The following is an 8,814-nucleotide window of genomic DNA, read 5'->3' as shown; positions in this document are numbered from 1 at the left end:
GCACAATATATTAAAATTAATAGGCAATGATTAAGAGGCAAAACTTGCCAAAAATTTCCATGCCACAATCTATGTGAATCGAGGAGGTATAATGTACCAAAATGTATAAAAATGGTTGTACTAAATTTTGCACAATATGTAGTTTAGCCCCCATTGTATCTAAAAAAAGGATATTCATGATATCTTATTACATTCAAAGATAGATTTGATATTATCACAAAAAAAGAGGATATAGTTACTATTATAAAAAATATAGAGGTATTCTTGATCTTTTAGCATATTTGAGGAATATACATGATATTTTTTCAAAAAATATATATATTTGTAAAGAAGTTTTTGTCTATATATATATATATATATATATATATATATATATTGAGAATAAAAAGAATAATAATATATGGTCACATTGCACATGGGTGATTTAAAGCTAAATTATAAGTTAATCTTTAACTCACTACTATGAGCAAAATTATTATAAAATATTATAACTATGTAATTCAAAAAGTATCATGAAAATATTATATATATATACATATATTCACAAGCTATGAAGGCTCTTAATTATCTTTTGATGAAATATATTATAAGAAGTTATTAGTGTACAATAATAAATAATATAATAATAAATTATAATATAAATAATTAAAAAAATAATCACAAAAATATATTTTTTCTAATATTACAAAAATTAAATAAAATTAAATTCTAAAAATATATATGAAAAAAATATATAATAAAATAAAAACTTAAGTACATTATTATGAAATTGTAATAAAAAAGAATTGCTAATAATCTCCATGTAGCTTATATCTTATTGAATTATTTTTTTTTATAATTGATATAATCATTTAGATTCAAATTATATTTAGAAAATAAAAATAAAAATATTAAAAAAATAATATTTGATAATATTTACAATAAGAAAACTTAAGAAGAATTTTAATAGATTAATAGATTAATTGAAATGTATGAATTATAAAAAAATATACCATAATATATGAGATTTTAATATAAAAAAACATGTTAGTTCTAGATCTATGTAATTATACATATATAAACATAATCTATATAATTTTTTCAAAATAAATATCTTTGTTATTAGTTGTAGGTACAAAGATAAGAATAAATTATAAAGAAGGATCAAAAAATAAAATAACTTTCAACATAATATTTTTACTTTCATGCTAGAGTTATGTAAATCGAAAAATAATATAATAAAATATAGAAGTGTAATAGATTTATATCTTCTAAATTGGTTGTGCATAAAATAATAATAATAATAATAATAATAATAATCTTGAATGTAATGCATTTTAAACTTTTAATTGAATCAAATGATGCTTTTTTTTAATAAAAAAATTATAAAATAAGAACGTGACATAAAAAATTGATGAAATTTTAATTTTACATATATTCAAAAAATTTCATAATACATTTTATTCAAGTATGTAATTAGCCAAATGAAATAATTTGTTCCATGAGAATGTAAGAATATTTAGAATTGGTGAAATTTTAAAAATATACCATGAATATGGCATATTATATATATATATATATATATATATATATATGCATATATTTTTATTTTTATTTTTAATACAAAAAAAGTAATTCAGGCATGTATAAACAATGATCATGCACACAGAAATGATTTCATAGTACCAATTGGATCTATTTATTTAGTTTTAGAATTACATATTAACTACTAAGTAGGACAAAAGTTTAGCACATATTATCTAGGAAAGAAGAAAATTTAGCTTAACAAACAAGTAATTAAAAAATGAAATGAAGATTAAAAAAATCATTTAAATTATATATATATATATATATTAACACATTAAAGCTTCATGTCAATTCTACTACTTTGTCACAACTCTTGTCTTTTGATCAATTAATGAATTTGGAATTGAAATAATAAATTTTATTTTTGTAATTTGGTATTACTAAATTCAAAACTTCATTTCTTTGAATCAAAGCCAAATATCTACTGTTTTGACAGAACTAGAACACTTGTTATTTTATTCTTATTGTCTATTTTAAATACATCTCTATGCTTTTTAAATTTCATGTTACACATTATTATAAATTATGTATGATATATCTATATATATATATATATATATATATATATAGATATAGATATATATATATAGATATATATATATAATTTAGATATGAAATTTCCAATTAAAAAACGTGTGTATATATATATATTTTTTTTTTCTTCTTTGATGAGGACCAAGTTAGATGTTATTTAAAGATTTAAATTGGTGTAAAAACATAGGTTCAGTTAAATGCTTCAAAAAAATCTATATGAGTAAAATAAATTGTTTCATAAGTTCTTTTTATTATTTGTAACCATGAAAAATAATTTATATTCCAAAAGACTACGATTTCTATTATTTATTTTTATAAAAAGCACATTAAATCACAAGCAAAAGTTCCTAAATTTTATTTTTTATTATATATATTTATATAAATATTATCATTGTCTTTTTAAATCACAATTTATTCCTTAAACAAATTATTGATACATTTTCTTACAAATTTTGTAATTTTTTAAACTAACAACAATTCATTTGTAAAGATGAACTTAAATAAGACATTTACATTGAACACACATATATATATATATATATATATCAATTCATATTTTCAACCATTGCAAGATTTCAAAAATTGGAATCCAACCTAGTAAAGACTAAACAATGTTTAAAAATGGCTTTTAAAGTGAAAAGTAACAACATCTATTATATTAAAAAAGTTGAATATAAGACAAAGAAGCCTTCTCATTGGTTGTAAAGAAGGAAAGACAAAAAACACAAGAACTTGGAGAATGTAGAAATACATGAACTTGGAGAACATAGGAATGCTAGAACTTGAAGAATGTAAGAACATGGGAGCATAAGAATGTGGTACTTTCTAGGGCCCTGTAGTCTGGAAGAGACTGTTCTCATTGGCCATGAAGAAAAAAATGTGGAGAAAGCAAGAATATAGAAACTTTTCATGTCCAACAACATCGATTTCCACTAGTACAAACTAATACCAAGATGATGGGATTAGTTGCTTAATGTAAAAACACAATCTACGCCATTAACAATAATGTCAACATAGAAGAGTCTATTGATTGAAAGGGAGTGTATCCTCAAATGGATTGGCCAACGCCAGCACATATTACTTTAATCATCCATCCACACACATATTCTAGAAATCTCTCATCCTCGTAACGGATGATGGATGAACAGAGCCCCGTCACTTGTCAGGTCGGGCACCATTCGAACCTTCCAATGAAGGTTCCACGACCTACTAGGGCGAAGCTCCGAACCTAGCAAAGTCCAGTAGGTAGCTCTGTGACCGTGTCGCGACTCCTTGCAGGGCCAGTTTCGCGGGGTGTCGTTACAATCTGGTGCTGGCGTGTCTGCGATTTGTGGGATGCGAGGTCGCGTGACACCACGAGTTACTCACCCTGGGCTGTGATCCACTACAACCTGGTTTTGGAGAATTGGCGAAGCTGTAAGCTTGCTCTAGATCCTAGCTTTGCTCACACTGCTGTTGCGTTTCCACTGGGGTGAAGGTCGTAGATCGTGGATCGGAGGCTGGGATTGGCTTTTCTGCGTGTTGGGTGCGTCACTGTGGCAGTTTCCAGTGTACCTCGAGGACTCGTCAACCCAGTTGAGCATTATGAGGTTTTAAGTTGGACACAATGATGTGCGTGGATTCGTGATGTGTGAGGAGGAGTATGCGTGTGCTCTCTGTTCACAGACTGTGGAGCTGAACCAGTGTGGGTCTATATTGATATGTCAATTCATATCAATATATATACAATTCATAGACGTCGTGTGGTCTGTAGTGAGGTCGTTCGACCAGCCACAGACGTATAAAAAGTTCATGCAAACGTGTAAACGAGCAACTTAATAATGGGCGCTGATGGAGTTGGGAGTATCAGGGAATTATCTTTGGTGTCGGGCATTCCGGCCACTTCCAGTGTAGAACTGCTGGAAACCCTTGACGATGAGAATCATGTTTTCAGTTCTAGAGTCTTGAAGGGAGGCCATCGTCTGCAGAACTTTCGGTCTGTGACTTCACTTCATGAGCAGCAGATCAATGGAAGGCTGGCTACCACAGTGTTGGAATCATACGTTGTTGATGTTCCGGATGGCAGCTCGAGGGTATAGACTCACATGTTTGCGGGTACCGTTGCATTGAGCAACTTGAAGGCGTTGGGACAAGTTTCACAGAGGAGGGCTGTGCAAGGAACCACACGAGAATTTCTAGACTCCTCTATGCTTATATATGGGAATGGTTACGATGCTGCAAAAGAAGTGGTTACTGTGCAAAGCGGCTTGCAGTACTTTGGCTCTTTCGTCTTGCATGAAGTCAGATGGAAAACCTTATCCAGTGCAGGGCAGCAAGAATGTTTGCAGCGCCCGCTCTCTCTAACAAGCAAATGAAGATGTTGCGAGGATTTGTCTTTCGCTCTGTGATTCTCAGCTCTCTCTTGAACTTCACCATAACTGCGTGCATTAGAATTGTGATTGTCTGTATGCACATGTGAGCAATTGTATTATCTTCTTTGTGACTCGGGGTTTTTATGACTGGGAATGTGATAGGTCAGCAATGCGACCTTAAAGGCAGGCCTATAATTGGTATAATTGGTATCGTTATTCAACCACAAAACGAAGGACATGCATTAAAAGCGTCCTTGACAGGAGGAGGCCAAGCATTCCGTGATGCTGTGCAATTCAACCTAGCTTTATGGGTTGATTGAGAAGAATTGCCTCCAAGCCTCTCAATAAGGCCGGTATAAATCTGATTCACTACGAAGTGAATTTCATTTTATCAAATTCTATGCGAACTCGATGGAGTTGGTAGCACTTTTGGTATGTGCTCGAACTCATAATATTTCAAGCAAGTTTATAACTTTGAGAATTACGTGGAGTGTGGTGGAATTCATAGCAGCAGAGGTCTGTTTCAGTTCAACACATGGACTATCGTCATTGAATTTGATATTCAAATAGATATATAAATGTCTTTCCCATCTTTTCCTATGCTTTGCCCTGTGTCCAATCTACTCATTTGTGGATTCAATTTTTTGGTTTTTCCTTTTCGTGTGAATGTAATTGTCTGATTGCAATTATCAGTCGACTAATCGTGACGGAAAAATATTCAAAATGAGCTAGTATTTAAATTGAACATAGTTTCCCCTCATGTTTTGCCACTCTTCTGCCAAGTTTCACATGTCACAACTTTAAGACACAAATCTATTGAGATAAAGATGAGTTTCATGTATTTCACAAATATGCTCAGTATCTACAGATGCTCATGGATATAAAAGTTGGGGTTTGGTGAAATGGTGAACCAATTACAATGCCAATTTATGAATAATTGCACCAATTATTACCTTAAATGGCGCGATAATGCTTTAAGCTTTATAAAGTTGTAATCACCTTGAGCTTTTTAACATCTGTTTTGACTTTGATACTCCCACAAGTTGACTAATTGACAATTCTAGCTTCTGACTTGAAGTTCTTTTTAAAGAGGTCAAATCCTGTTTTCTTTTTTGATGTGTCATAAGATTGGTCTTCCTAAATGGACTACTAATGCACAAAGATGTGCTCCACAGTATCACATTAATAAGTTGAAGATTCTATTAAAGAAATAAGACTACTGAAAAACAAGAAAATCCAGAACTAATTTGAGAACTGAAAATGATTTACTCAAAAATCAATGTACTACCTTCAAACTAATGATCATAAAGCTCCGACTTCATTATGAAATATTCGTGAATTTCATTGAAGTCATTTCTAATATCGAGAAATTTATAAACTTTCAACACTATTTTTAAAGTTTCCAAATTGCACGGTAAAATATGTTCAGATTATGTACTTGCCTTCAAACACTGGAAGTAAAAATATAATATCATAATGCAGCTAAGTTTTAATGTTCAGAAGTGAATTTTATAAAGAAATTTCCTTAAAAAATACATATGATTAAAAGAGTATAAAAAAACTTATCTAGAAATTAATGTTTAAATATAACGCAATTTTTTTAAAAAATAATAATTGTATTTTATACATATATAGATATATATATACACACACATACATTCTAAAAATATATATATGCATTTTTATTATTTCACTAAATATTAAATCAATACAAATATTTTTTTTTCAAAATAATTCATTTAGAGATTTTAAACCTTGTATAATTAATCCTAAAAATTTCAATTTATACTATATATATTTATTTGCATAGATTTTATTTCTTTAAAATTGGAAATTTTTGTAGTATTTATTTTATTAATTGATCTTTAAAATTATTCAAACAAAGGAAATAAATGTAAAACAGCTAATAAGAACTTTTATTTAAGCATTAAAAATTATTCTTGTAGCTTAGATTAGCTAATGTTGAAACATATATATTGAAGTATATTGTAAATAAAAAAAATATCTAAGTTTAAAAAGTATGTCAAAATGGTTTGGTTGCAAGCAAATTTTTTGAGTAAGATTAGTTGATTTTTGGAAATTCTTATTTTTCTCTTAATTTGTAATAGAAAATTTGAAGTCTACAGGAAACAGACTAAAATGTATAGGGCTTAAGGAGTTATGACTCAAAAAAAAAAAAAATTAAAAAGAAAATTAATTTTTTTGTAAGTAATAATATTTTGATAGTCATACAAATTTAGTGTTAAACTTGGGTTCTATACAATTGTTTTGTGCATGACATAAAGTTAATTTTTTCTAATTAAATGGATCTGTAAGAGTGTGTTATGATTATAAAGTTTTGTGTTATTTTGACAATGAGATTGAAAGATATCTAAATGCATATACAAAGAAGTATCAGAAGTTGGTGATTTGATGTCAATTAAGATTCCATACACATTTAAAGATCTAAAAATTAGTATTCTAAATTTTTTCTAAAGTGGTGATTAAAGATATTAAGTTTATGATGAAAATCACATTTGAAAAAAAAAAAAAAAAAAACAAATTGTATTAAAAGATCAAACAGCTAAACCTTCATAAAACTTAGATTAGAAGGGTAAGTGACATCAATCACAGTTCTATTTCAAGTTCCATTGGTATATTGGTTACATTTATTGTATTTATTATAAAAGTTGATCTATAAAAAAATAATAAAAAATTGAAGCTAATACAATTGTCCAATTAGAATTTTTATCTTGTTACATTTTTTTTATTATATTTCATTATATTTATTTTAAAGAATTTTTGAGAGGTTGTTAGAATCTAGAATATTTTGGAATTTTATAAGGATTACAAATATATATATATATATATATATATATATTGGATTTTTTTAGAAAATGAGGTTCTTAAAATAGTATTTTTCAGAATATAAAATAAAGGAACTATTGGGTTGACACCTGCTTTTTATTCTTTGGACATTCTCTGCTCTATACCAACAATACACCAGTGCAATCAGTTTTCAATAAGTTGGACATTTACGAGGGTCAAAGGTATAAAAAAACAACAAAAGAAAAAAAAGAAAAAACAACAAAAACAACAATAACAATCTAATACATAGAAACATCAATAATACGAAGCTAAATAAAGTAAATAAATAAAAATATATTCTTGTAGCAATTTTGCTGGATTGCTTTAATTAGCTTCTATATTATAGATTATTATTTTTTTTTATACCTTTCAGCATCATTAGTGTTTAACTTTTTGAAAAATGTGCATTAGTGGTGTATTGTTGGTGTGGCATCAAAGAACTTTCACATTGTAATAAAAAGATGTCTACCTTGCAGCTCTCTAAAATAATTGTGGTGCCATAAAATATTTTTAATTCCCAATGCCCAATTCATTTTTAAATGATATTTTAGATAATGAAATAATCTTTTATTTATATTTTGTTGATTATTTCTATAAGATATACCATATTTGATCTATGAGCTTAAGCCACTAACTATGTTGGTTGATAAGGGCTTTGAAAGTAGATGGATGTAACTTATTAAGTTGATGCAACATAATAGATGAGTTTTCTTTGTCTAATAGAATACTATTTCTACTTTAAAAACAAGGATAGTTAACTATTGACAATGTTAACTTTGAGGATATTTTTTGTACATGGTAATTTTGCATTACTTTTTAGATAGAGCATCTATTCTAATATTGATAAAAATATTCTATTGTAACAAAAAAAAATCTTTATATTGATATCAAAAATAAATTAATATTTGAAATTCAAATAAGTTTCTTATAAAAGATTGTCATGATTTCAAAATTATATATAATATTAAACTTTGTATAAATAAAAACAACTATGCATATGATCTTAGTATTTTTGCTTTGTTCAAATCTATCTGTTGTTCTAAAACTTTGTGTTGTCATAGTTAAATTGAATCATAATAACACCAACTATTACAACTATTAAATATTGCCAATCAATCAATTATAGTTGTTCTATAAATATTTGGATTGCAAACTACACAATTAAAGTATTGCAAGAGTTAGTCTATTATTTTTAGTAGTTTGTAATACTCAATTATTACGTGTCTATGTTAGAAGAAGTTGTTCTTATGTATTTGATAAGTTTTTGTTGTTTTTGCACATGTATTACAATCTTATTGATGCTAGTAAAGGAGAGAGCATCAATAATTTATTTATATTTTATTTTTAGATTTTTTAAATAAAAAATTAAATATAATAGATAAAAATATAAACTATCATATTAATATAATAATTCTTTTATGGTGACTAATTAAGATATTCTTGCTATAAATATTATAATTATAATAATAATTATTATTATTATTATATTTTGTGCTATTTAGAATATAAGACATTC

The 8,814-nt window shown here is 27.3% G+C and overlaps 1 pseudogene across 1 annotated transcript; it reads left to right on the top strand.

Annotated features, from left to right (window-relative positions):
- Positions 1–3,373: 3,373 nt before the first annotated feature.
- Positions 3,374–5,049, top strand: LOC141046241 (abscisic acid receptor PYL8 pseudogene; annotated as a pseudogene). Its single transcript, XR_016506740.1, has 2 exons — positions 3,374–4,483; positions 4,614–5,049. The product of XR_016506740.1 is annotated as an abscisic acid receptor PYL8 pseudogene (transcript).
- Positions 5,050–8,814: the final 3,765 nt, after the last annotated feature.

The sequence above is a fragment of the Physcomitrium patens genome, chromosome 15 (genome assembly GCF_059467195.1).
Source record: "Physcomitrium patens ecotype Gransden chromosome 15, ASM5946719v1, whole genome shotgun sequence".
Classification (NCBI taxonomy): domain Eukaryota; kingdom Viridiplantae; phylum Streptophyta; class Bryopsida; order Funariales; family Funariaceae; genus Physcomitrium; species Physcomitrium patens.
This window is presented reverse-complemented; position numbering and strand designations above follow the sequence as displayed.